The sequence below is a fragment of the Coenobita brevimanus genome, chromosome 7 (genome assembly GCF_032717465.1).
Source record: "Coenobita brevimanus isolate Jiangsu-jjx chromosome 7, ASM3271746v2, whole genome shotgun sequence".
Classification (NCBI taxonomy): Eukaryota; Metazoa; Arthropoda; class Malacostraca; order Decapoda; family Coenobitidae; genus Coenobita; species Coenobita brevimanus.
Genome location: NC_136960.1, coordinates 17,084,895 through 17,111,284, shown reverse-complemented (window position 1 = coordinate 17,111,284; position 26,390 = coordinate 17,084,895). Strand labels below are relative to the sequence as shown.

At 43.7% G+C, this 26,390-nt stretch overlaps 1 non-coding gene across 1 annotated transcript; it reads right to left on the bottom strand.

Annotated features, from left to right (window-relative positions):
- Nucleotides 1–5,610: 5,610 nt before the first annotated feature.
- On the bottom strand, nucleotides 5,611–5,682 carry TRNAP-UGG (transfer RNA proline (anticodon UGG)). The gene has a single exon. It is a non-coding gene; the product is annotated as a tRNA-Pro (tRNA).
- Between the last annotated feature and the right edge of the window lie 20,708 nt (nucleotides 5,683–26,390).

Below are 26,390 nucleotides of genomic sequence, written 5' to 3'. Positions count from 1 at the left end.
CACTTCTCCCACTCTCATCATCCCTACCACATACTCTCTCCACAACCAGGCAATACCTCTACACCTCCAACCTTAACTTCATCCTCACATTCCTTCATTCGTTCCATCCTGCACACACCCCATGCATTCCTACCTCCTCTCCACACTTCTCTCATCCCTCCACCTTCCTAACCAACCCCCTCCCTACCATTCTCTCCTTCTCTCCCTCTCTACATCATTAACTCTAATGACACCAAATAATTGATATCCACGTGTGTCAGACCTGAAAAAATGAAAAGTCATTTTTGGCACTTCTTGTTAAGAGATAGCTTTCACGTTCACAAATTGAAGATGGAGCACTCCACAGATTCTCTCTCTCTCTCTCTCTCTCTCTCTGAAAGAGAGAGAGAGAGAGAGAGAGAGAGAAAAAGTACGGATAACCAGATAAATGGGTTGGTAAATGGGTACCGTAGATGAGATAGTATTTATGGGTAAGAATGGGTAGTTGAGAGATAAGAGAGTGGGTTGGGAGATGAGCAGAAGGCCAAGGATATCAGTAGATGGGAGGGTAGGTGGGTAGACTGGTGCCTGAGTGGGTAGGTGGGTGAGTGGGTTAAGTATGAGGCAGTCGGGTAGGGCGGCATCGTAGGTCAATGAGTACAAAAGTGTAGGTAGGCAGGTAGATGTCTGAGCACGAATCGCTGGTACGTGTTGAGAGGTGTGAAGATAAATAGGTAGGCAGGAAATTAGTCTGGCAGGTAGGGAGTGTAGGTATGTAGTTGGACAGGAAGACAGTAAGCTAGTAAGTAGCTACGCAGGTAAACAGATGTAGGTAGGTGGGTAGGAAGGCAAATTATTAGGCAGACAGCAAGAAAGAAAAGAAGGTATGTACGTAGGAAGGGAGGTAAGTAGGTCGGTACGAAGGCAGGTAGGTAGGTTGTACTTAGATAGGACAACAGGCAGGTAGGTAAGCAGGTATTGTACGTAGCTAGGTAGATAGACCGGTCAGTAGGTAGATAGAGAGGTAGGTAAGCGTCTGTTCAAGAAAGTAGGTCAGTGGGTGTTGACAGCAAGGTAGGTAGGTAGGCAGGTTGGTAGACAAGTAGGAAGGTGGGTAGAATGTAAACTACGTAGGTGGTAGGTAGTCAGTACTGAGGACAGTAGCTAAGTAGGTAGTTACAAGCAGGCAAGTGTTGAAAGATAAGTAAACAGGTAGTATAAGTGTAAGTACAAAAATAGTAGGACGCGTGTGTGTGTCTGTGTGTGTGTGTGTGTAATTCACCGGGTCGGTCAGGATCACTTGATGGTCGTGATGGTCAGCTTTTACCCTCCCGGAAGGGAGCTGAGAGCTCATATAGTCCGATCTAAGGGCAAGGCTGTGACCTTCACACACGCACACATCCGTCCCCTTGCTCCAGGGGGACAGTAACCACCCACTTCGTCAGTGAAACTTTTCGCAACCTGAGCGAGGCGCGAACTCCCGTCCACCAGTTGGCAAGCGGGAAAGTTACCACTGCACCAGCGAGCGGTGTGTGTGTGTGTGTGTGTGTGTGTGTGTGTGTGTGTGTGTGTGTGTGTGTGTGTGTGTGTGTGTGTGTGTGTGTGTGTGTGTGTGTGCGCGCGCGCGCGTCCGTGGGGGGAGGGGACTTGGGACATGGTACGCAAGGGACTAAAAATGGTATGCTTTAGGCCTGACCACTACCATACCTCAGCAACAGAACCTTAATCCTCTGTATTTTTCAATTTTATTTATTTATTTACTTTTTCAGCTCAGGAGTGACTTTTCGAACTGTTGGAATTATAAACAGTCTTCATTATTCACATCTTTATTAGAGGTCTTTCCTGTAGCATCGTCTTCTGGTGATCTCTGTCAAACACAAAATACGTCATCGGATGGAAAGGGATGAGTTTCTGTCCCTGTTCAGTAACGATCCCTCACTCCACGAATTCAACACGTCTTATTTCAGTTCTATAATAGTACATTCTCTGGAGTTTACAATAAAAGCAAAGTTCTAATCTAGCAATCTCTCATTCATACCCAGCGAAGTCAACTTCTGGTCTTCCACAAGGCTAATTCTTGTGAAATTCTTTTCCTTACATTACTTGAAGCTTGGTAATGTTGTTTCTAGTACATATCACACTAAAATCTAAAAAATAATAATATAGTTTTTGATTCTTATTCTTCCACAGGTTCAATAAGCCTGGCTTCTTTAATTATAGAACCAATATATATACGAACTTATACTTTTCCTCCACGTTTCCACCAACCAAGGACTTACACAGCTCCAATTCTTATATGATTTCAAAGCCAGCAAACTTCTACTACACGACAAATGAAAGAACAGTGGGGTGTCACCTGACAGAACGCGAGGTACAACCCAGGCTGAGGCTGGGTATTTGTGTGGATTAGAATTTCTTTAAAAAGAGTCATTTCTGATTTCCCACAAGGCCCACCGTCATATCATAAATAACGTTTACAGTATGAATGATGAGTATTTGCGCCTAAGCGGTGGTATGAAGTGTATGACATGAAGAAATGCTGCTGGACCTTAGAGAAAGAAATGTCTAGTCTTTGCTCAGATTCAGCAACATCTGAAAGAAAAGAAAAACTCTCATCGTCAATCCCTCCATACGATCATGTGATATTTAAACATAAAGAATTACTTATAGTCTTCTCCGATACAACCAGCCTCAAAAAGACTGTTAGGTTTGTTACTTTTTTTTTTTTTTTTTTTTTTTTAACTCCTTTGTATTCCCTGTATGACTTCAAATTTTCCGTCCCTTCCCCCTCGCCACCAGGCTCCTCCACGATAACATCTGTAATTTGCAGTGAATGTTTGGCTGTAATTGTCTAAGAATGAATTAAGCCTTTCCTGCCAGTTTGTTGAGTAACTGAGGGGGTCGTGGACATGGCGTGGGGGGGGGGGTGCTGGCTGATGTTATAACAGGAAGAGGAGGAGGAGGCAAAGAGATGGAGGGAGAAATACCTTACCTGCCCATTTACTGATGATTCAATAGTAAAGCAGAGATGTTAAGTAGATGCAGAGATGAAGGAAGAGAGTGTGAGAGGAAAAAACTGTGTTTTGGAGACTGAGGGAAGGAGAGAAGGAGAGGTGTAGTGAGAACAGTAGAGATGAAATACGAGCGAGAAGTGAACAGGCAGTTCTGACGCTGAGAGAAGGGAAGCGAGGAGAGGGTGGGGAGGAGAGAAGGAAGGTAACCTACTTATGCAATGGGGAGACTGCAGGATGAGAAAGGAAAGATGGAGAGAATGAAGAAGTCGTCAATATTGATACAGCCAACAAAGGGTCGTGGCTGCAGTGCTCTCAAATTCAACACACTGTTGACACACACATTACCAGTTCAGCTCCCATCCCTGGTCCCTCTACCTGCAACTATTGGCCCTCGTGGCGACCACGGAGCACTGGCATACTCTTACTTCTCAACTGGACATATAATAGTCTTACTATCAAACCGGACAAAATATTAGAACTTTAACAACATAATACAGCACTTCCTAACAACACACATACCACACTAACATATAAATCTTTACACATGCCAACCTAAATATTTCGCAGATTAACAACCCTTTCTTATACTCTTATATTATGTCAAGCTCATATACAGAAGCTACATACTGCCGCCAAACAGATGCCAGAGAAACAAAAGACAGATTGCAAAAATTACACACACACAAAAAAAATGGGAAGGAGGGAGAAGGCTGATATATGTAGAGGGGCATTAATCAGAAAAGCGAAAATATCTGTAAATAATAGGGAGAACAGAGCTAAAATAATGTGAGCAATTAGAAAACTGTTAGATGCGGGAGATTCACAGCTCCTTAGTGTGGTGCGGTGTGGTGTGGCTTTGCTGAAGTACGGTAGCTTAAATCCATGAGCGTTAAGCACTTCGTATCCGAAAATCATTAGTAAGACAGGAGGACATAGACGCTCTTAGAGTTGCTTCAGCAGTGAAAATATGCAGCAGAAGTGGAGAGGTACCAATGCTAAATGAAAGTACAAAAACAGTTTTCGAAAGGCGAAATAACAGGTGTGAGGAAATCCCCCCAAAAATAACTTGGTAACAGCTAACAAAATCATGAGAAATAATTAGGCTAGTAGGTATTAAAAATATAAGTAACTAAAATGACAGCAACACGAGCAGTCAAATAAATCAGAGAAAAGGGTAGGGAAAAAAATAACTACCTGATGAAAACAGCAAATATACTAATGCCATCAAGCTACTTACAGGGAAAGAATAAATAAGTGAGAAGAATCTGACAATCTGAATGGAGAAGAGCCATCGTGGTTGAACCTGACCCCTTCAGTACAAAGTTTTATACATTAATTTTTATTCTCAAAACATTTTAATTGTTGCAAATGTCAGACGATTTAATTCATTGCAGTTAAAGGATCAGGGGAATAACTATTCTCACAATTCCTACTGTACCGAATAACGGATTCTTCCTTTTCTGTTTTCTTTGTACTATCCTTTTATTTAACTTTTTTTTATTATATCCAGGCGAATTTATTTGTCAAAGAGGCGACCCATCGACGTGAGGGGGTTGGAAATATCACCACTAATTCCTTCAGTATGATGATGTCATCTCGATTTCGTATTCTTGTCGTCACCACAAAATCCACTTCGCACATGACAGACCCACCCTGTCAGTGCAGGCAGTTTATTATCGCCAGCCTTTACCAGGGCGGAGAGATAATGTTTTTGCCCGCCTTTGTGTGTGTGTGTGTGTGTGTGTGTGTGTGTGTGTGTGTGTGTGTGTGTGTGTGTGTGTGTGTGTGTGTGTGTGTGTGTTTGTATGTGTGTGTGTGTTCCCATTATATCTCATGAACTGCTTGAGCTATCACGAAACCTTCAAGGTATCAAGATATGGCCAAAATCTTGGCCGAGTTCGAAAATTGGCACTCTGGGTCAAGGTCAAGGTCAGCAAATTGGCTGCCAATGGTCAACTAGTTCTTATCGGCCGCCTTTAGCACCATTATATCTCATGAACGGCTTGAGCTATCAACATGAAACCTTCTGGGTATCAAGATATGGCCAAAAGAGGCCGGGGGGCGGCGCAGCCCCCCCCCCCAGGGAGGGGCGACATCATCCAGCTCCCCTGGGGGGCCCGCGCTTGTAGCTTGGACAACAGTATATTCTGGCGGGCGATTAGGATTCGGCTCCCGAATGCTTTTCTTTCATTACATAATACTGACAGACGAATTATCTTTGGGGTGTACACATGAGTACATGGGAAAAACAGATGAGAGGAGGGCCACTGGTTCATAACAAGGTTACTCAGATCTAACCAGTGTGTGTGCGAACGACAGAAAAGAGGAAGGCTCTCCCTCACCCATCGTACCATCCGGCATAAAAAAGGGGAGAGGGGTAGGGAAAAAGGTAGAAAATATCGTGTCTTAGAAACAACAAATACGATATGGAAAGTTTTATGAGAATGGATTTAGAAGAACAATTGTGCCCTGTGTACATCACTAATATATCTGAAAAAAATAAATAAATAAATAAATAAAGCAACGCAATGGCAGAATGTCTTCATAATTAAGCAATTGTCTCATTGTCAACAGTATACACGTCAGCCTTAAAGTAAAAAACACTGAGTAAAAATCCGGGCCTGTCCGGGATTTGAACCCGGGACCTCCTGCACCCAAAGCAGGAATCATACCCCTAGACCAACAGGCCGAACGCAGTAAAGGCGTTAACTAAGCACTGGTCACAGGTCGGGGGCAGATCAATTATTAGAGTATCGTCAAATGTACCATAATCGAAACCGAGGTAATGGATGATATAATACTGAATTTCAGACACAAGGCGCCCTCCGAGTTCCTCCAAGGAGCGCCTCATATTATTTTCATGACGATGCTTCGTGTAGGGCCTCCGAAGGAAAAGAAAAAAAAAATGTCTAACCTTCATTTCCTCAGCTTATCGATTACCGCTCGTACGGCGTTAATCCACGGACGGCTTCAGTTAAGCTACCGTAGAAAGAGGAGAAGCATTTTCTTCACAGCAAATTATACAGGATGTGTTAACTACTGTATGTACTGGTCAAAGGGCGGCGTCAGAGGCCAAAATGTGCAATAACTAAAGGAGAAGCAATTTATTCACAAGGTGTCATTATGTGCACTGTATGGAGATGGAAATGTTATCAGCATGAGGTACCGTAAGTGGAGATTCAGGAAAGGAAGGCCGAGAACCAAGGGGAAAGATAAGAGAGAAAGTGTGTAGGGGCAAATATGACGAATGAATGTAAGAGAAGTCTGAGTTAATGGGAGAATAAACAAATGGAAGCAAGGGGACAAAATTATATAATGTTCAGAAAGGGAGGGCACAATACACATGCAAACTGGAAAGCAGAAGAGAGAGAGGAAGAAAAAATGAGAAGGAAACATAACGCAGAAGAGATCGTGAAAGAGAGAGAGAGAGAGAGAGAGAGAGAGAGAGAGAGAGAGAGCGCAATGGGGAGGCTTTGATATGCTTAGTTTTGATCACCCTATATGAAGTCTTGAAGTAGGCATATGGCAACACAAATACAGTCGTACAATTCCTCGTATTTACTGTGTGTGTGTGTGTCTGTGTGTGTGTGTGTGTGTGTGTGTGTGTGTGTGTGTGTGTGTGTGTGTGTGTGTGTGTGTGTGTGTGTGTGTGTGTGTGTGTGTGTGTGTATCAGTTTCTCACTCTCTCTCTCTCTCTCTCTCTCTCTCTCTCTCTCTCTCTCTCTCTCTCAGATGGCTTAGGGCCTAGGCTAAGATAGGAAGGAGACAGAGGTCAAGAGAAAAGAGCTGGAGGTGAACAGCTACAGTAAGAAGAGGAGCTTAAGTTAGCAACCTGACACGCTGGGTCAACTGGATTTTTGAGGAGGAGGAGGAGGAGGAGGAAAGGGAAGAAGGCAGGACGGAAGATTCAGAGTGAAGAAAGAACAGAAGAAATGAATGAGGAACTGGAGATTTGTGAAGTTAAGAGAAGTATAAGAGAATGCCAGAGGATATGGTGAAAGAAAAATGAGTCGGGGATATGTGAGTTGGTGATAATGAAAAAAATAAATAAACAAACATGGCCAGCAAGGCATCCAAGAAAGATATGAATGATTTTGCCAGTGCTACTGTCCAACGCCACATCTTTTGAGTGGAGAGCTTAAGAGAAGAATATCCTCAGTGCATTACGTTCCCTGTTTGTACTGACCCCTCTTTTCCACAACATACGATTTTCTTTTTTGCCACATATCTCCATCATGATCCTGCAGTTCACCACTAGTATCATACATGAGGTATATAACGATTATATAATAATCGTAAAACGTTTCCTCCCAAATGAACTGATGAATGTCTCCTTCAAAATTCTCGTTAATATCCGGGAAAAAAAAAAATCCTTACGAGGAGACAGAATGAGGCAGAGTATGGTGACTGGGGTAGGATGAGGCAGAGTGAGGAAGGGTGAGCTTGGGCTAGAGTCTAGCTAGACAGACTAAAGGCGGGTGGGTGAATCAGGGAAAGGCAGTACGAGATTGTTTGAGGCTGGGTGGGTGGGGCACGGTAGGGCAGGACGAGACAAAGTGAGAGTACGTGGGGCAGGGTGAGGCAGGGCATGACAAAGTGCGGGGGGGGGGGTGAGGCAGGGTAAGGAAAGGCAGAGGTGATGAAGGGTGATGGCGGGTGGGGTAGGGTGATGCAGCGTGAGGCAGACTGACGGTGGGTGGGGAAGGGCGAGGTCGAGTGAGGGCGGGTGGGACAGGGTGAGGCAGGACGGGGGTGGAACAGGGTGAGGCAGGGTGGGGTACAGGAGGAACTGCTGATAACAAGACAGGTGTGATATTGCTCAGCCGGTGGGTGCGTCGGTCCTTTTTTTAACACCCTCAGAACCAGGGCGTCTTTTGTTTTGTTTTAGACGCCGCCACACGATTTACGACCGAAGTCTGGTAGTGAAGGGGTTAGATAAAAATCTCCACTCTTGTTTCTTTTCTCCTCGCGACCCCCTCCTCCTCCTCCTCCTCTATATCCATCACGTCTCATATTCTCTCTTCATCTTAACTTTTCCTCCCTCAGTCCCTGTTCAACCATTTCTCCCTTCCTTCCCGTAACTTATTAATGCATTTACTACTTTCCTCTGATTAACAGGCATTCTTTTTTCACATTCTTATTCAAATTCTTTCTTTTCTATCTGTATTCGTCTATGGATCCACTGCTTTCATTCTTGATTACCCAGGCCACAATGCTGTTTCACTTCCATGCAATAATGTACAGTACTCCTGCAGCCTCTCTATCCAGCTTTCGCTTCAGAAGCGTTCATACCTTCAGCAGCCTTCGTTCTTGAGTCACGGTTTCCTTTTTTCATTCCAGTTTACATATATAAACTCTGTCTTTACCACTGTTGCTTGAAATCATTTATGCTTCCATACTGTATCTGTTTACCTATGACATTCTTTTGTGCAAGATTGGGTCCTATTACATGTACAGTTGGATGGGGATGTGTACAGGTGGATGGTTACAAGGAATGAAACACTAACTCGACAAATCACATATTTTTCATAGGGTTTAAGGGACACATTTAATGAATAGTAGGCAATCAAATGGTTTGCTTACTTTAGATTCGAAAGTCCTAACACCTCACAGTGCTTAGTGTTCAGTTTTAGCTTTACTGAAGTTTCGTGAGAAAATGTTCCATCCACAACGGCAGTTTTGACTTTTTTCCTTCAGTTATGCTCAAACAACATTATCTGCTCGACAAAAAATAAATACATTTAGATTCATGAAGTCGTGACGTATTATTCACATGCAGGCCTATTCCGTGTATCATAATAAAGTTTACAGTTGAGATAAATTAAAAAGGGACGAAATACATAGAAGTAGCCATACATACTTCCACAAGTCCAAACAAGGAAAGAAAAAAAAGCTCAATATACTTCAATTAGCTCCCCAAAGGCCAAGCTGAAAACTCTGTTGCTGGTGCAAACTCCGCGCCTGCACACGGTCGGCAGTTGTGCAGATGAAAAAAAAAAAAAAAAAAAAAAAAAAAAAAAAGTCCTTAAACCGCAACAGAAAAGTCTCCCCCGAAAAAATTATGTCCCCTGCTCGAATCGTATTCTGTCCTATTTCTGTACACTGAAATGGCTGAAATGAGTTGCTTTGATCTGTTAAACGAGCAAAGACCTTTAAATGCATAGCTCTGGATGCTAAATGCGTAAACAAGTCTGTTCTCCATTTATCAGCACATTGCTAAATCATCTTTCATTTGTCATTTTACTCCAAACTACATTCACCCTCGGACATCGTCGCATACATTATTATTACTGGTCTAGTCCACAAAGATCCACTTCACTAAAAACAAACAATGCGCCAAGATCTTCAAACGACGACTCAACAACGATCTGAGAAGAATAATGTTTCACCATCCATCACAGTTTCACCCAGTTTTTCACCATTACTGTCGTGTTCTCTCTCAGAACTACAATCATATAAACACAACATATTCACAGGTATAACTCATCTTTGTTTCACTCCTGCAATTTTTCATCACTATATCATTATCATCATCCCGCCTCTTACTTCCACTTGCAGGTGAGGTGACATGGGGTCCAGAAAGCAAGAAGAGGGAAAGAATATGATACTGGGAGAACTAATCAACAGTATGTTTAAGAGAATGGGCCACACACACATTCATTCACCATTCAAGACCCCGGAATCCTGGAACCACCCGGCTCCACCACAATCATTCCAACCAGTTTTTTCAAACGTACACCCATCTTACACATACATCTCTGCAACATGGAAGTAAGTACTGAATATAAAAAAGTAACTTCAATTAAGATAAAGATATTGGTGGCTGCTTGAGGGAATCCGTACGCAAGAAACCTGATCAGAAATTTCGCAAGTGCCAAATGTATATTTTTCCCGTGCTGGTTAATTTATTACGTTTGTTTACGTCTCGAGAGAAGAAACAGGAGTGGTAGAGTCTCTCCTAAGTCAACATGGACAAGCCAATGGACCTTTGTCTCCATCTGGCAGCGCATAATTCTGGTGGACTTCTCACAGTCCATTATTAGGAGAGTCAGCTTCATGTCACTGAGGTAACTGGGGTTTGTGCAGCATTATATACAATGTTACCGTAACCACTACGGCCAGACAACAGCGTCGTCAGCATCTCATTCACCCTATCCCATCCAACCCTGGTCCCATCGCCTCCCCACCAGCCTATCCCCAGCATGGGCCAGAGAAGTATAGTGTGTGTTGGGTTGACACAGGCAGCGAGGGAAGGCTTTGGTATCAGGAACATAACGGCATAAGTTATCTGAGACTGGCACACGCAAAGCTCCACACTCTACCCTGTAGCCTGTCACTGGCGGGCCCTAACAGTCATCAACATTCTCTCGGTACACCACATTCCTAGAACAAACCTGACCTAATCAAACCCCGACTTCCTTGATTCATTTGTTTCTTCTTCCTTCCTTTTCCTTTCCCTAACTTCATTTTTTCCCGCTATGATCCGTTCCCTCCTCTTCTTTATTCATTCTCTTCATATATGCCTTGCTGACACTGAAGAGGAGCCTACACGTGGTGGTGCTGTGATTGTGAGTAGAGCAACTGCAGCATCCACCTGGGAACAAAGCCTCCTTCTACAGTATATCCTTGCACATCGCCATGCGAAGTACCACGATCCGGCCCTGGAGGGGCGCTGTCTACCACAAGGAAGCTTTGGTTCCCTGCACAGTGTATGTACTGTCTTGTACCTGCTTGTACCACTAGGACGACACTCTAGAGGCAGTTGCTTACCTGTGATCGACGGGTCTGCTCGGCCAGACAGAGGGAGGTTAAACAACAAAAGCAGCCACAACCTGTCTTGCATGGGGTAAGGTATACGAGAGCTGCTTGTGCTGGCTTTTTTCTTAGTAGAAAATTTCGCTCTGAACCATCACGGACCCCATAACGCCACATTCCACCTCTCACCACCATCCTATCCTATACTGCCCAAACCTATCCGCCCAGCAAGTTCATCTTTTTGCTACCAACTTAATATTTTTAGAAGAAAATTCTTACTCTCACACCTTGGCGATCGACAGTATGCTCGTACTGTCATTCTCAACCACCACCACCGCAACAACATCCATTTCACCAGGGGATATACGTGAGAGACAAGATGTGGAGATAAAAATGGTGAAGAGGATGAGAAAGCTGGAACTGCGGTGGGGAGAATAAGGAAAAATTGGTAATTAATTTTATATCCATCTTCATCCAACTTCCTGAATCTTTCCGTTTACTCGTACCCATTCACGACAAGGGCCACCACATACCATTACACACCGCCAGTTAAGCACCAAAATTCATGTCTGATTTACAAGTACTAGAGATATATCATTTAGAACAGCTGTTGTGGGGTATATGGAATACCGGTAACAACAAAATTATTAATATTAAGTATTACCAACAACAGTCAGGATACAAACTCGCGACCTTCCAGTTTACGGTGATGAAGGGAAATGTGAACAAGATAAAGGACACATTTACTAGCCGCACTAACTACAATTGCATCCATCACTACAATACATCCCATCAGGTATTCCTTGATTCACTGTCTTTGGAAACATCCCTAACACACACACACACACACACACACACACACACACACACACACACACACACACACACACAGAAACATATCCCTTGTGTGATACATATCGTGGAGGTTCAAGTGCGGTACTTCGCCAAGCTAAGTGGCCGGATCAAATCTTGCGAGAAAAAGGGGGAAAAATATTCATTAATTATTGCCTTCGTTATAGCTACAAGGTCCTGTGAAAGGTCTGAGAAGTTAGGGGCCGGAGCGTGCCAGTGAGGTGAGATGTGGCAGTGTGGGGTGTGGTAGCCTTTCTTGTGAGTTGTGGCAGTATGTAATTTGGAAGAGTGTAGTGTGGCAGTATGTGATGTGGCAGTATGTGATGTGGCAGTGTGTGTCATTTAAAACTATGAGGTACAGTAGAGTGTGATGTGGTAGTGTGAGGTGTGGTAGTGTGGGGTGTGGGAGGTGTGGTATGGTAGTGGGATATGTAAATGGTGGGTGGGAGAGAGATTCAAGACAGAGTTTGAATTCTATATTTTGTCTAACGTTTCGGGCTACACAGAACCCATCTTTAATTCTGTGTAGCCCGAAACGTTAGAGATAATAAAGAATTCAAACTCTAATCTGACTCTCTCCCACCCAACAGTGCCACTTGCCGCAATGGATAATCGATTGCCTTATGTGTGAGCTGCAACACTTTGTGGTGTGGCTGCCAGGTGTCGCAGTGTACGGTGTGGCACTTTGTAGTTTGGTAATTTGTACATAAGAGTACAGTCACCCAAAAAAGTACCGCACACCTGAGGATCGACAGTTGTGAAAATTTGTTAGTTTTGCAGACGCACATGAATCTATTAACCTGTTGCTTCAAAAAATATACCACCCAACATGTGACACTTTATGCGATTTCGAGTCCTAATAAATACGAAGGACAATATTTGCACTTATAATCGCAGGGTACCCCATATATCACAGTGTTTCGTCCGTGTTTTCAGAATACTTGCGGTAAGATGGGCGATACTTTTTGGCTGAACGTACATAGCAAGTTCTAACAGAAGGCCTATTAACCCATAACGATGTCATCTGTTAAAAAAGCTAAGATTTACGTAACGTGTGTAACTGATGTGGCAGCATGGAGTAGCTATGTGAAGTCTGTAGTGTAGAAGTGTGTGTTGTGACAGTCTTGTTGTACCTGTGTGTGTACTGTGTTGTGGTTGTATTTCCACAGCACACTGACTTTTTTCATTGATGCTGTGGCTAATATGCCTGACAAATTACATGTAGGGGCCTTTATTTTCTGGTGTACAGTATAACGTATCGCCCTGCGTGTCTGAAGAAGTCCGAAACAGAGCGAAACGTTACACACCAGAAAATAATGATTCTTACCAATAAATGGTAGTCTGATTGAAGTTTCTACTACTCTGTATCTTCAGTAGGTTTCTTTAACTCATTCACTACGCTGATGCCTTATATTTTGCTACAGCCAAACGATCGTCTTTAGCCTTGGAGAGAATTCGAATTGATGGGGGTGAATAGCCTTCAGTATTCCCACTGGTACCGTACTCCTTCTCTCCCGAAAGTTTATTATAATCCTTTGTACGTGGAATAAGAAAGACGTCCTCGAACTGAATGGGTTAATACTTTGTGCCAAGGATTCTTCTTTAAAACACATTAGGTCAAAGTACAGGTTGTTATAATTAATTATGTAACTTCCGATTCTTCTCCGTCTATTATAGCTTGTGACGGGTGGTCTCAAGAAAAGGACCATCTGGCCTCCAAGTCACTACTCATTAACAACCTAATTTTTTATATTGCTTTGTAATTTCTACTTTAAGTTTCTCCATACTTTATTCAATATTTCCTTACCAATTAAAAAAAAGATCGTCGCCCACCAAATCTAACCAAAATCATTGTTCCTTGGCAAATTTGAAATTAAGCAGACACAGGTTCACCCCTAAACCACGCTCAAATCCAGTCTCTCGCCTCCCATTCCGCGCCTTCATATCTGTCTTACAAATGATTTCTCTCAGCTTTTTCTCCATCAGTTATTCGCCATTCCTTTTCGCACTCCCATCTGTCGCTCTCATTTGATGTTCTCTCTTAACGCCATCCCAGCACTGTGAAACAAAACGAATCCATTAAGCATTAGTTTTCCATTGAGAGTCGCAGGTTATAATCGGTCGCTCATTGTCCGTGTAGTTATCAATGCACCGCCAGACAAAAGGGCTAATGGATGTCGATTGCCTTATGTGTCTCCCCCTCCCCTTCCCTTCTGTTTCTCCCCCCGACCTCACCTCCTCCCCCTCTCCTTCCCCTGCCTCCCTCCTCCCACCTCCACTACTGCCTGTTTGTCAGCCCTTCACCCACTTCCTAGTAACTTCGTCCCTTTGTTCGCCACTCTCCTTAACACTGTCATAACCTAACTGAACATAACTTTAAGTGAGATACAGACCCTAACTTGTATGAAACTAATTAAGGTAAGCCATCCAAATCACCCGCCTGCATACGTCTCTCTAACCTTAGTCTCACTTCATCCAAAACTTATCAAACCAACCTACCTTAATCTAACCAGACTACCTGTCTTTACGTAGCTAAACTGAAGCAAACCTAGCTAGCCGCCGTTAAGCGAATTATTAACCCCAAATTAAACCATTCCTTTCTACACATACCGTACCTAACCAATGTAACAAACTTAATCTAACTTTAGACCACACCACCATGTCTCCCTTCACCTCCGTATAAGCATAACTGAAAAAAAATGCATGACGTAATTAACCCATTCAGTTACGATTAGAAGACTCAGTAAGAGTCATTGTTACACTCAACCAATCCATATCCGGCATCATAAATTCCTCCGTGTTCTAGCAGTGTTATCCTTTCGTTATAACATCATAAAATACCACGCTTTCACATTACTAAATCCATTTGAATGTTACCTTAGAATATTTAAATAATCATGAATGTACAATGGTCGTTTTACTTTAACTTGGCCCATATATTTCTCCTTTGGCAGCTTATTTCTCGTAGCTCAGTGCCAGATTAAGACAATGCTGTGGCTCTACATCCTTTCCACAGTACCTCTTCATGACCTGCATATTAATTTAGCGTTAATTTCTTGTTACAACTCAGTGTTCAAGACGGAGAGATGGCCAGGTTAGGACAAGTTGAACAAAACGGGTATAATAAGCTACTCTAGTCAGAACACTACTGAATATTGTGTGCCTGCGGAGAGCATTAACGGAGGTTGTGAAACATATGCAAGACAAACTGACATCTGAGGGAGGCGTTATATATCAATGTCATGGTAACAGATGCGTGTAGCATGTTTAGTGAATGTGCTGACAAACTTACAACAGAGGTAAAACAAAGTAAATCTGGAAAGAAGCTGGTGAGGAACTGAAAGAGAACATTAAAAATCTAATATATGTAACCGATGTTGTGTTAACTGCTAGCTGAGAACAGTCTTTGCAACCTGAAGAGGAGTTACTGTATATGACTGGAAGCGGTAGCTAACATCTAAAAGTTTCTGTAGATATTCTGTTAACCGATGGTTACTGGGAAAGAAGGTGATTTACAGTGACGTGGGGGTTACTGGATAAAGAATGTATTGTTCTGTCAGGTGGGCGAACAAAGTGGAATTTGTCATCATCAATTTGACAGTATCTGCCAAGTCACACCATGACGATCAGGCGCTTCGTGGGGATAAGAAGGGGATGGGATTAGGGGAGAGGAAGGGAGGTGGTGACTTTACTTATGGGGTCACTGGTGGTGGTGGTGGCGATGTCGTTGGTGTATGTATTATTGTAAGTACTACTACCACTACTGCAGCACCACTACTGCTACTACTACTACTACTACTACTAGACTACTTGTACTACTACCACTACGTTTTAGGTACAGCCGCCATCAGTACAGTGCACTCACAATGCTAAGGGGTGAGAGGAAGTCAGAAGAATGTTCCTGACAGGCAGCGCTTACGGGGTCACGGGTGATGGTGGTTGATCTATCATTTCATTTCATTTTTAAAGGCTCCAACATGCTTGCATGCGTCTATGTATTATACAGTGCAGACACCAGTAAACACATGAAGTTATCGTCTTATTTACTTTTACCGCCACTCCGTCAACCTACACTGAAAATCATAATCTATCTCTATTATCTGATACTATGTGTCCCGACAAAAGCATAGAGACCCTGAGTTTGACTATTTATTCCAGACATATGAATATAATGTATTAATAAAATATTCACGTAAAATTCTACTACCATTCTCAGTACTGCCAGAACCACCACCATCATAACGTTCTTCATTCCATCACTATCATTATCCTAACCTTCATCACCATTAGGCTACCTCGATCATCATCAATATCCCCTTCCACTTTCCAGCACCTGCACAACAACTCTCAATACCACCACCACCACCACCACCATCACCACTTAGGCCCTACCTCATTCTGGCATTAACATCCCTACTATCTTATCATGTACTTTATAGCAGTACATGTGTAACTGGTGACAGTAACAGTGAAAATTTATGTTGAAGGTGATGAAGGTAAGTATTTTAATGACATGAGAGAGAGAGAGAGAGAGAGAGAGAGAGACAGACAGACAGACAGACAGACAGACAGACAGACAGAGAATATCTCAAGCCACACCTGAGAAATCTTAACTGTTTTTGTTATTTTTACCGCCAAACTATTTTCTTAACGTCAGGAGTGGTAACGCGTCCTTCCTGGGTTAAAAGAAGTTTAACGTAACCTTTCACAAAGTAGAACTTCTTCAAACTTCTTCATCTTCCATTACGGAGAAACACGTTTATTCCATGTAAGAGACACTTCCATCTATGCAGTGCTCTAAGTTCCCAGGCAGTCTCTGTTTTTTGTGGTCAAGTGTGTGTGTGTGTGTGTGTGTGTGTGTGTGTGTGTGTGTGTGTGTGCGCGCGCGCGTGCGTGCGTGCGTGCGCGCGCGCGCGCGCGCAAGACAGTGTGGATGTTATGTGGTCATGGGATACTGGATACCCCCTCCCCATTATGTGGTGTGTGCTGCTGTGTGGAGTCGCGGGGTACTGGATACGCACCTCTCCCCACCATCATGAGGTGTGTGGTGGTGTGTGTGTGGTCACGGGTTACCGTACTAAACACACCACCACACCCCTCCAACTCCAAACTCACCCTTTTCACGCTTCACCGCTCGTATGGGATAAGACAAGAAAAAAGTGGTGGTTAATTGAATATCAGATTGTAGGTCAGACAGGAGGGGGTGCTAGTGAAGGTGTGAGTGGGTAGTGGTGGTGGTGATAGTGACGTGGTGAGTACCTCATATTTCACGGAAACTTATGTAATGGTAAAACACACACACACACACACACACACACACACACACATATTCTCAATGATAAGTGTAAAGAATTAAAACCTTCACTACCATAACACATTAAACATTAATGAGACTAACGCCAAACTGTTTCACAGGAGACACCCCTCTGACTGAAGGAGTTAAAGGAAGGAATCAATCTTGATTATCTTCCCAGAGGTGAGTTAGCAGAGACAGATTTTCACATCTTGTATGCGGCAGATCTTCCATGGCATAACAAAATCGGTATTATAAACCAGAATATCGTCCTCGCAGCGAAGGACTCAACTATTTGTACTGTAAATCCTATATGGTGAAGAAACAACAAAACTGGGAATTTAATCCTACCAGGGTACCCAGCCGGCTCTTTGATCCACCCAGATGACAGCTACAGATTTTGGCACAGAGTTTCCAGGATGAAATAGTGGTTAGCTTAATGGCCTGAACACTTGCTGTTACCAGAATGTGGATCTATACTGTGGCTGGGATTACAGGTGACCAAGATTGACTGGAGTGATACAACGTGTTAATGTCTACCCTCATAAACTCCAGAAGGCGCTAATGGATAAAGGAAATGGACGAAGGGATGAGGTGAAGGTAGGGAGTAAGGGGTAAGAAGGGAAAGAGGTGGGCTGGTAAATGCAAGACTTCCTCCTCCCTCCCTCCTTCACCAACCCTGTCCTTCGCTCCCTGCCTCCCGACAGATTCACCTAAGAAATGACCCTAACCATTTCATTCAGTCTCAGTAACGTACCCGCTCTGCTCTGACCTACAAGTGGGAATCAGAGGAGTACCGATATCTATTCTTGACTATCGGGGTACCCGTGGTTTCATACGCGAACAGAAGAAAGGAAATACAATGACTATACTTAACGCAGAGAGAGAGAGAGAGAGAGAGAGAGACACACACACACACAGACAGACAGACAGACAGACAGACAGAGCGAGAGAAAGAGAGAGAGAGCGAGAGAAAGAGAGAGAATCAAACATTACAGAAAAAAAAAAAAAAGCGGGAATGAGACGGAGGAAAAACGATAGTTGATGCAAACAGGGCATTCGAGGATGAGAGATAATGAAAAGGAAGAGAGATGAAGATGAGGGGCAGAAGCAACACGGTGGGTCGCTGATAACACCATCAAACACTGATATGCAAAATGACCACAACATTGTCAACATCCCTCTGATCAACCCGCCGCCTCAACCTGCATCTTATCTGAGGGGTCAAGCTTAGGTGTATATTTACTCCCTGTATTCATAGCTGTAATTGCATCGTAGATCCATTTGCGTGAAGGCTAATAAGCAGCAGGGTTATTTCTGTAGATGCACTTTATATCTCCGTTATATATGGATTAAATGTGTATAAATGCGGCTGTATATGTGTGGCTGTGTCCAACATACTGGTCCGTTTAAACCCACTGCGTCTTAGCTTAGTTGTGGGTGTGTTTACTTTCCACTGCGTCTATACTATAGGTCATTGTAACATAGTCTTTGTTCTATTTTCCGATATATGTAAGGTTTCTGCTACTGCATTTAGTATGTCACTGCGTTTAACATTCTGAATTACCATTAGCCGGACTAACATAAGCGCCACAAGTAGAAAAAAAATTGCATAAGAATTATGTATCACTACGGGTACCGGTACGTAAAAGGTCACTAAAAACTTACTTTAAAAAATATGATATTTACCGATACTGTAGCTGAACACATGCGCCGAGTCTTCTTGGAAACTTATCAGCCAATTATACCCGATGTGAAACAAAGATAGCCTGGGCAGAAGTTGTGTGTGCATGAAAGACAGGACAGAGATACTGTATACATATACGAGTAAATACCTAGAATGAAAATCTGTGTGACTCATCTCCTTATTCCTTTCCTCCTGGGTTCCTTGATTTTCCTCTCTCATCCCTCCACTTCTTATCACCTTCCATCTCTTCCACCGTATTCACCACCTCTTCTCTACTCACAACCCTCACCACACTCCTGCCATCTCTTGTCCTTTTTTTTTCCTTTTTATCAACTCAACCCCTACCATCACCGCCGTGCTCTTTAACTACCCTTCACCTTGTTTTTGTCCTGCACGATCGTAAAACTGACTGAAAAGCCGAGATAATATTCTTCCCCCATACGAAACTTATCAGGAATCAGTTATCCTAGTCGGTAGCGGCCTTAACAACTCCCAGACTGGAACCTTTACCAAGGTGATCCAGGACGCCCCTACGCAGATACACAGGCATTTAAAGCTGCTGCCCTCAGGTCTAATGGATAGTTTGGGGGGCCTGGCGAAGGGAAAAAATGGGGAAGATGGATGCAACAAGGAGAACCAACCGAAGTTTGCCGATGGAATGAGGAATGTGGAAGGATAAGATGAAGATACTGAGGCTGCACATCAAACAGGGAAGAAGCCAGTGAGCAAAAGCAAAATATGGACTAGGAAATTAATTTGGTATTACAAATCTTCCGTGTGCCTACCTTGATACGATCCGAATTAACATGGTTGTGCAGTATCTGATGAGCAAGCATATTCGGCTTATGAATGGTTTGCCTGGTGAGCCTGGCATACTCAGGAGCAGCGTGACTCAGTCACATTAATCACACGCACTAATCAATTTCTTTATCAGTGGTCATTTGCTACCCAGAGCCATGTGCATCATATGGGCTGCCCTGATGAGGCTACTGTATTGCATCTACCATACTGTACCAGACTGAATCACACTGTATCGCGCTCTACCATACCACCTCATAGTGCATCATATCGTACGGTATCGTTCAGTACCGTGTCGAACCATACTGCACCGTACCGCACCATAGCCCACCATGCCTGACACCCCACACACACCTCGTCTACCGTGCTGCAAAAATCTTCACATTCCAGCATTAAGGGATCAGATGAGTCGTCTAGATGGTTATAATCCATCAGGGAGTGAGTGCTTTTACCATCAACCTCATCTCCACTCCAGCGTCACCCCCCACCCTCACACAACCGTCACCATCACTCCCACCCCACCCTCTCCCTCACGACCACTCCAACCCCACCCTCAAGAACTGCTCCCACCCCCACCACCACCCATACGACAACCCTAACCCTCACCCTCACCACAACCCTAACCCTCACCCTTACCACAACCCTAACCCTCACCCTTACCACAACACTAACCCTCACCCTTACTACAACACTAACCCTCACCCTTACCACAACACTAACCCTCACCCTTACCACAACACTAACCCTCACCCTTACCACAACTCTAACCCTCACCCTTACCACAACTCTAACCCTCACCCTTACCACAACTCTAACCCTCACCCTTACCACAACTCTAACCCTCACCCTTACCACAACTCTAACCCTCACCCTTACAACTTTCACTCTCACCCTCCCCATCACTCCCATCCTCACCACCAATCCCACCCCCGCCCCCACCCTCACCACCTATCCCACCCCCACGCCCACCACCTATCCCACCCCCACTCTCCACCACTTATCCCACCCCCACTATCACCACCTATCCCATTCCTACTCTCACATGCTATCCCACCCCCACCCTCACCACCTATTCCACCCTTACTATCTATCCCACCCCCACCCTCACGACCAATCCCACCCCCACCCTTACCACTTATCCCACCCCCCACCCTCACCAGCTATTCCACCCTTACCACCTACCCTACCACCACCCTCACCACCTATCCCACCCCCCCACCCTCACCACCAATCCCATCCCCCCACCCTCACCACCTACCCCACCCCCAGCCTTACACCTATCCCAGCCCACCTTCACCCCGGCCTATAAACACACTAAGCCACCAAATTAGGGACTATTGCAACACGGGGAACTTTATTTTACCAGGATGGATGGCCTCAGGTAGATGTTAATGGGTGACACTGTGGATTAATGATGGTTATTAAGCAAGATTAGAGTATGGATGAGTGATATAAAACACACACACACACACACACACACACACACACACACACACACACACAGAAAAAGAGAGAGAGAGAGAGAGAGAGAGAGAGAGAGAGAGAGAGAGAGAGAGAGAGAGAGAGAGGGGCAGAGAGAATGTGGTTGTAGACAGAAACATGGATAAACACAGTAGTGATAACAAGAAGTGGAAGATATAAATAAGTTCACAAAAATAAGGTTAAACAAGATAATAACAAGATAATACGAGTGGAGGGTCGGACAGATGAAGAGGAGGGACAAAATGAGAGTGGATGGACAATAGTGGAAATGGACGGGACAGAAAGGGCACAGAAGGAATGCCAAACTACCCTTTATTATGCAAATGTATTACACTATACAACCATACCCACAATTCAGTTAGAGACCACAGATGCTTAACCTCAATTACAGAAGTTGGCGGAAAAGGAAGACGGAATCATCGATACAAGAGACAAAGCATACAGCCCAAAATATTATAAATGAACGACAGAAAGTGTTGGTAAAAAAACAGAACCTTAGATGCATCCATTATTAGAGTTTTACGAACAATTACCATCTAGAACAGTAGCCATAATAAAACCAAGAAGGAAAATTGCAAGTTAGGTGCAGATGGAAGGATGCATGGACGCTGTAAGATGACACCTTTACAAGTGCAAAATGTGTGCCAGACTAAGCTAAAGGACCTGGGTATGTCCAACACAACAGCAGAAAATTTAACAATGCTGAGAAAGGTGTATGACCTAGAGTTACTGAAGAATGGTGGATGACCAGAAAAGCGCCCTTAACGGAACCCAAACTGACGGTCTGAATGATGATGAGAACGTTTTTTCTAAACCTTTTCGTTAAGGAAATATGTAATATAAAGGAACTTGACAGTTAGAGGACTAGATTCGAGCTAAGAACGACAGCAAAATTCCAGCAAGAAAGCTACATAGCAAAAGGCAGACGATAGATTATGTCCATCAGGGAGTCAACGAGGCGGCACAGATTTTGAGAAATGAAGGGACCTCATCAGCACCATACGACTTGTTAATATAGCGGCCACAAAAAGTAGAAAATACATCAAGAGAGGAGATTCTAATGCTACATACGGTATGATCTACTTTACTAGGAAAGAGGGAAAAGAAGACCACCACCACCTGTTCTCCTCTTACACTCCCTCCTCCTATCCTCCACTTATTCCACCTCCTCCTCCTCTAATTCTTCCCCCCCTCTCCCCCCTCCTACATCCTACTGCTCCTTTTGTAAGTCTCATTCGCTCTGTGTAACCTCTCCCTGCCTGTCTGAGTCTGTCTTAATCCTTACCTCTGGCACTTGTTATGTCCTTATCGTATATCTTACACTGGCTTATTTGATCTATCTTCCTTTAATCTGGGTGTTTCTGTCTTCATCTGCTTACACTGTACCCAATTGTATCTTATTTAGTTCAGTAAATAACTTTTCCTTATTATGATACTACAACTTTCGTCAGAATCTCTCTCTCTCTCTCTCTCTCTCTCTCTCTCTCTCTCTCTCTCTCTCTCTCTCTCTCCGTACATCCTGTGTCTGGCTCACAAATTACTGGTTTTGAAGCAGTAATATTATTGTGGTGTATATTCATCTTCCAAAATTCACTCCAAGTCTTATGTTTTGTGGCGTTCATTCACAGGCTAATTTAATTTTATTGTGCACTTCCCTTATGCGTAGGTTATTGTTTTTGTACCTTAGCCTTCACAATCACTCCTCTCTTCTAACTCTATTGTATTCATCCAAAAGGTTATTAGCTTCATGGTGAACTCTACCTGTCTGTCACTCCTGCCTATTACCCACTCTACTTATACTTATTCCTGACTGACCCTCCTTTTATTAATTTTACCCTGTGTTTTGGTATACACTTTAAGCCAACTGATGTCACCAACTACTCGATACTTTACAGTATTATCCTTTCAGCTGCTCGTTCAGTCAGCTTCATACTGATACGCCAGCCACTGCTAATTCTACCTGTTACTCAATCCACTTATCTACCTTAGATTATTCCTTCTGTTACTGGCTCTGTCTCCAGACTCACATCACCGTTACTTACTCCAAGTCTCATTTATGTACAATAACCTAAATCTCTTTCAACACTGAATTACACAATGCTCCCGTTTTCTAAACGCTCATATTAAGGTACAACTGGCGGTTTTATATGGAAACATAGCCAGTATGACAGCACCAGGTAAAAAGTTCACTCATGCTAATGTATACTGTTGGAAAAGTAATGTACAATAAATAAGACTAAAAGCCCCCCTAAGTGGGGCCTCACACCAGCCGCGAGCCGATACATATCTAGCGCGGCTCGGAATATGACCTTGACCTTGACCTACTTTTACCAGTTCGAACTCGTAAGAGATTTTCATCCCTATTACACACCTGTAAAATTTTGTGATGATATCTTGAGCGGTTGCGAAGTTATCGTGCTGACACTCAACCAAACTGAAAACAAATACTAGCAAGAGATTGTCATCCCTACTACGCAACTGTAAAATTTTGTGATGATATCTTGAGTGGTTGCGAAGATATCGTGCTAACAGACACAGACCTTGACCTACTTCCACCAACTTCAAAGTCGTTGATTTTCATCCCTGCAACACACCTGTACAGTATTGTGAAGATAGCTTGAGCGGTTGGGAGGTTATCGTGCTAACAGACACAGCAGACAGACAAACTGAAAACAATACCAGCTTCGCTATCGTGGCTGCTAATATACTCGTATGCAACAGTGTGAGTGTGAGTCAGGCTTCAAGACTCTGTAATTCTGTCTGAAGTCCCTGCTTAAGGGTGACAACTTTAGCTCTGGTTACCAACTTCTAATCACACATCACTGCTACGATGCTACCTCCCACGGTCGGTGGCTGGCAACGCCCTATACACAAAACGTTCCAACAAGCCTCACTGTTCACACTGGGGTGGTGTTACGTCCCATGGTCGATGGTAGGTAACCATGTACACACAGAGCGTCCTAACATACCTTATCTCATTGCGCATACTGGTCTTTCTGGCAGAACTGATGACCAGCTCTGACCAAAACCACCCCGTTATGGCATGAAACAGCCGTGCATGATAAGTGGGTATTAGGGTTACAACATATCCTAAATCGCTCAACAACCGGATGATTACCAACTGAACCTGAGCCAGTTAAACATCAGGATCACCTGCCATCACCGCAAGATAAAGAGAGACTTACAAGATGGGTTAAGAAGTGGACCTGTGCACACGTCCACTCTGCCACTGTTGTCATACCGCTTTGTGCTGCTCGCTTGGCTTTATACGAGTTGATATGGAATGCCGTTAGGAAAGTGGATGGGGGAGGAGGAAAATTAGAACACTGGCGACATAAAGGACAGGGCTGAGGAGTGTACAAAATATATGTATACTGGTATGGAAAAAAAATTCATTGATTTTGAAGTTTTGGAAAATACAGAACAAAAATAATACTAGTAAATAACAAAAGCTGAGAGAGAGAGAGAGAGAGAGAGAGAGAGAGAGAGAGAGAGAGAGAGAGAGGTAACAGTAGTTTCGGTATAACTAGCTGAGCAGACCAGTCAACCGCAGCCAAGCAAACACCCAAGCAAGGCCGTGCCTTGTAATGAATCGATGCCTCTATGCGACAGACAACGAGTGAGAGGGTGAAGTGGAAGAAATAAGGTAAAATAATAAACGTGAAATAAAAGGAAGAGCTTGAGGCAAAGTGAATGAAGGATAAACGAGAGATAGAAACAACACGTTACAGGAAGTGAACAGAGAGAAAGGAAGTGACTCTGAAGGAATGAGACGGAGGTGAAGCCCTTCCAACAGCTTCTATCCTTTACAGTCAGACGCACGTCCCCGTCTAACTACCATCACTAATCTCGTGTAAGTGTTCCCTAACTGATTAATTATACGGCACTCAGCACTATCACGGAATCTCGACATAGCTTAGTCACCCTCTCCATATTGCAGGAAGAGTGGGGTGTGGGGAGACGGGGAAGAAAGGAGTGAGTGGGAAGGAAGGACGGAGAGAAGTGGGATTTGGATGGACGAGAGTGGGGGAGATATGGAAGAAAGAACAGTGGGTGAAGGGAGTGGGAAGAAGGTATAATGAGGCAATATGGAACGAGGAAAAGTAGGTGGCGGGAGAAATGAAATAAGGGCGGGTCAGGAGGGAGGAAGAAAACATCAAAAAGATTTATGAAAGAAGATTCTGAGAAAGGAAATGAGCAGGCTGCGTATGGAGGAACGGAAACTGGGTAGGGATGGAGAGAGGGACAGTGAGTGACGTGTGGAAGAGAGAATAAATGGGAGATAGGATGGGGAAGGAGGGTAAAAGAGAGTGTATGTAATGTGGAGGAAGGAAGCTTGGGTGGAGAAGAATTAAGTGAGGGAGAGATGCTGGGTGTGAAAGGGCGAGTGGCGGAGATGTTGAGAGAAGGAGAATGCGGGCCGGGTAAGGAAGGGACGAAGGCTGATTAGACTGTGTGATCCATAGAGGTAGGAGTAGGTAGAGGCGGCATAAGGGATTAACCAAGGGTAGGTCAGTGAAGCCGACAGACCTGACTCGACCAACATGGCGGCGACCCCTTTGACAGCTGTCTGACTTGGTTCTGCTGACCAGGCGCGAGTGTTTTCTTAGTTGCAAACAGAAAAAAATATGTATTATCTTTATTTATTTATTTATCTATATTTGCATACTAACCTAAAAGGATATAGAAACAACCGTTTATACATTTGAGACTTTATATGGCAACAAATTATTTACTCATGCTTTATTCATGAACCACTAAACAGTACTACCTTATTCATAGCAGTCCTACTCTTGACATTTTTTAAGGCAATATTTCTTGCTGTAAAGTGCTTTCCTGCATAGGAATACCGCACTTGTAAATATGTCTCTGCGACTGCTTTGATAAGTAAGACAAGGTGGTTGTGCATAGGGTCACTGGCAGACATATGACTTTCTAAAGTGGTGAAGATAAGTTTGTCTTGTAATGTGGATAAAACCTCAAGAACAGCCATAGAGGTAGAAGTGCACAGCAATCTTCTTCAAGTCAGGTAGGTGTTGCCGTGACCTCTTGACTTGACCAATATGGCCGTTTGACAGTTCTTTGGCTTCACCGGAGCCTTCTCACGCCGCCTCTACCCTAATCCTACCTCTATGGTGTGATCTATAGAGGGAAGACTGGGGGAGATTTGGAAAGATGAGGTGGAGGCCGGATGGAGGAGACAAGAGGAACTGATAGGCTAAATGAAGAAGCAGGAGACTCTAAGACGATACTAGAAATGTTACCTTAATAGTAATTTGATTCCCATTCTCTCATGGTGAGGAGACGGGATTCCCATATTCTCTCTCTCGATTGATAGACAGATAGATAAAGATGTATAAACAGATAGATAGATGGATACAGACAGTGGCGTCATCAGGGGGGGGCTAGGGGGGGCATAGCCCCCTCAAATCAAGGACTCAGCCCCCCAAAAATTGCAGCCCCCCAAAATAATAATAATAAAAAATCACCAGCTTACATAGTATGCTTGCAGCTCGGCATTGACCCACCT